Source organism: Mandrillus leucophaeus, unplaced genomic scaffold, assembly GCF_000951045.1.
Source record: "Mandrillus leucophaeus isolate KB7577 unplaced genomic scaffold, Mleu.le_1.0 Scaffold369, whole genome shotgun sequence".
Classification (NCBI taxonomy): Eukaryota; Metazoa; Chordata; class Mammalia; order Primates; family Cercopithecidae; genus Mandrillus; species Mandrillus leucophaeus.
Genome location: NW_012103909.1, coordinates 2351168 through 2354726, shown reverse-complemented (window position 1 = coordinate 2354726; position 3559 = coordinate 2351168).

The following is a 3559-nucleotide window of genomic DNA, read 5'->3' as shown; positions in this document are numbered from 1 at the left end:
ATTTGAGAGATAGAATTTAAAAGATATATGAAGCATCCATTTCTCTAGTCAGGAAATCATGAAACTGAAGCTCAGATTTGCATTTAGTTTTCCAAATTACATGACTTGACGGAATTGAGAATTTATTCTTCCCTTACACCATTACGTCCATGCTTTCAGAGAATACAATTTGATGGTTTAATGACTGCATTCATTTACTTATAAATATTTATAGATTTAGTGCCACAATTATGCCAAGTATAAATATAACGGACATATAAGATAATACACTTGCTTTTCTAAAAAAAAACAAAAAACAAAAAAAAAAAACAGAAAGGTGTTATAGTCAAAGACCTGTCTGTAGTCTTAACATGAGTTTACATTCCTCCTTTCTCACTCTTAAGCTGTGTCCTCTTAGGCAAATTTTATTATCTTTCAAAACACCGATGTTTTTATTTGTAAAGTAGATTTTGATAGCATGTGCCTGTATCATACAGCTCTTGCAACAATAAAAAATTATGATATTGTTAAGAGCTTAGCACTGCACTTGCATGGTAAACAGTTATTATGTTTATGCTAAGTTCTAATTATTGTTAAAGATACTATTTTACTTTTTATTTTAGGTAATTATAATTAACACGTAGTTTTAAGAAGTAAGTTAGAGAAATTCTGTGTAACCATCACCCAGTTCACCCAATTTTCCCCATTGTGACATCTTGTATAACTATAGTACACAGTAATATCATAAGCAGGAAATTGGCATGGCTATAGTCACTAAAGCTTATTCAGAATTCACCAGTGTGTGTATTTAGTGCTAAAACATTTTATCTTACATTTGGGTGACCATCACCATAATCAAGACACAGGATAGTTCTATCACAGAGCTTCTGCTTGCTACCCTTTTACAGTGACAGCTTTCTTCCTCCCTCACTCTGCCTCTCCCTAACACTTGACAATCACTACTCTCTTCTCTATCTCTATAATTTTAAGATTGTTATATAAATGCAATCATATACAACTTTTTTGGAGATTATGTTTTCACTCAGAAGAGTTCCCTTAAAATTCATTTAAAATTTCCTTTTTAAGACTAATATTCCATGGTATGGATGAACTACGGTGTATTTAACATATTTATCCATTGAAGGACATATTTGTTGTCTCTATATTTGGAGTATTAAATTTAAGATTGCAGTGAACATTGGTGTACAAATTTCTAGGTGACCATGTTTTCAATTCTCTTGGAAGAATGCTCAAGAATAAAATTGATTGGTCTTATGGTATACAGACACTTTTTAGCTGTTAAATATAATTTTGAGAATGGTTGTCTTACTTTACACTCCAACCAACAGTGTATCATGGCTCTAGGCCTTCCACATGCTAGATAGCATATGATGCAATCACTATTTGTTATTTCAGTCATTTTGATAGGTGTGAAGTAAATATTGGTATCATTTTAATTTGCAATTTTCTGATGATTAACAATGTTGGTTATATTTTCATGTGTTTATCTGCTATCTGTATACCCTCTTCAGTTAAATATTTTTTATCTTTTGCCTGTTTTCTAACTGAATCATTTTGCTGTTTTTATTGACTAGATATCTTTACATATTCTAAGTACATAGCTTATTTTGGATATGTGGCTATCGAGGTGTTTCTATTTTGTTTTCTTCTGTCCATAGCTTCATTTTTATTCTCTCCACAGAGTCATTCATGGAGAAAAAGTTTTTAATTCTTATGAAATCTAATTTATCAAATTTTTCTTTTATAGACTTAGACAAGTCTAAGACCTTTTCACCTAGCTCTAAGTCCCAAAGAGTTTCGCCTATGCATTTTTGTAAACATTTTACAATTTCAGGTTTTGAATTTAAATTCATAATTCATTTTAGTTGAGTTTTGTAATAATGTGTGATATTTAGGTTCAAGATTTTTTTTTCCTATGAATGTTCAAATGCTTTAACACTGTTTGTTGAAAAGACTATACCTCTCCCAATTTTGTTCATCTCCACTAGGCACATATTGGTTTCTATTCCAGTTCTCTATCCTGTTTCATTGATCTATGTGATCCTCTCTCCACTAATACCACAGTCTTCATTCAGATTCCATGTAGTAAGACTTATTATCAGATAACAGTTATTCCTCTCATTTAGTTCACATATATAAAAATATGTTTTAGCCTTTCTAGATTTTTTGTCTTCCCATGTAAATCTCAGGATAAGGTTTTCTAGGCTATGTAACTACTTACTAAGAATTTGAAAGAACTTGCATTTAATCTATAGGTGAAATTGGAATGATTTCACATCTTTACTATTAGTCTTCAAATTTACAAATGTGGACTGTCTCTACATTTATTTGGCTCTTCTTTGATTTCTTTCATCAGAATTTTGTAATTTTCAGAGTATAAATCCTGTAGATATTTTGTTAGGTCTCTACCTGAATGTTTCACTTTCCTTAAATAAATTTTTAGTGTTTTTTTTTTTTATTTCAGCCCTCACATATTTATTATAGTATATAGAAATGTTATTTATTTTTATATATTGATATATCATTCAGCTTTACTGAACTCACTTCTTAGTTCTAAGACTTTTTTGTAGAATTTCTTTCTTATCAATCACCTTTTTTTTTCTTTTCTTGCTTTGTGGTGCAGATTAGAACTTCCAGCACTATGTTTAATAAGAGTGGTGAAAATCAACATCCTTGCCTTGCTGATATATTTAGTAAAAAAGCATTTAGCTTTTCAACATTAACTGTGATGTTACCTGTAGATTATTTGTAAGTGTTCCTTAATCAAATTGAGAAAGTTTATTAATTTGCCGGGACTGTCATAACAAAGCTCCACAGTCTGGATGGCATAAACAACAAAAATTTATGTTCTTACAGTTCTGGAGGCTAGAAACTCAAGATGAAGGGTCTGTAGGCCTCTTTTTCTGAGGTCTTTCTCCTTGGCTTATAGATGACTGTCTTTTCTCTATGTTTTCATGTGATCTTTCCTCTGTGTGTGCCTGTGCGCTTGTCTTCTCTTCTTATAATGACACTAGTCATATTGCCTTAGGGCTCACCCCAGTGACTTCATGTAAACTTACTCACTTATTTAAATACCCTGTTTCCAAATAATAAAGTCATATTCTGAGGTACGGGGAGTTAGGACTTCAAAATATGAATTTGGGGAAAATACAAACATAGGAAATTCTGCTGATATTTATTTGCTTTGATTTTCTATTAAAAATGGGTGCTAGATTTTCCCAAATGCTTTTTATGTATCAGTTGATGTGTTTTTACAACTTTTCTCTTAAAGTAGTTGATGTGGTATATTACTTTTAAAAATTAAACCAGCCTTATATGCATGGAATGAGTCCCATTTGGTACTGGGGTATCATTTTTTCATAAATTGTTGGATTAAATTTGATAACATTCTGTTTAGAATTATTTTTTCCTAAGATCATGAAAAGTATTCATCTACAATTTAATTTTTGTACTGTCTACCTTTGGTATCGGGGTAATACTGGACTCATAAAATGACTTAGAAAGTGTTTCTCATTGTCTATTTTCTAGAAGACATTGTCTAAAATTATGTTAATTATTT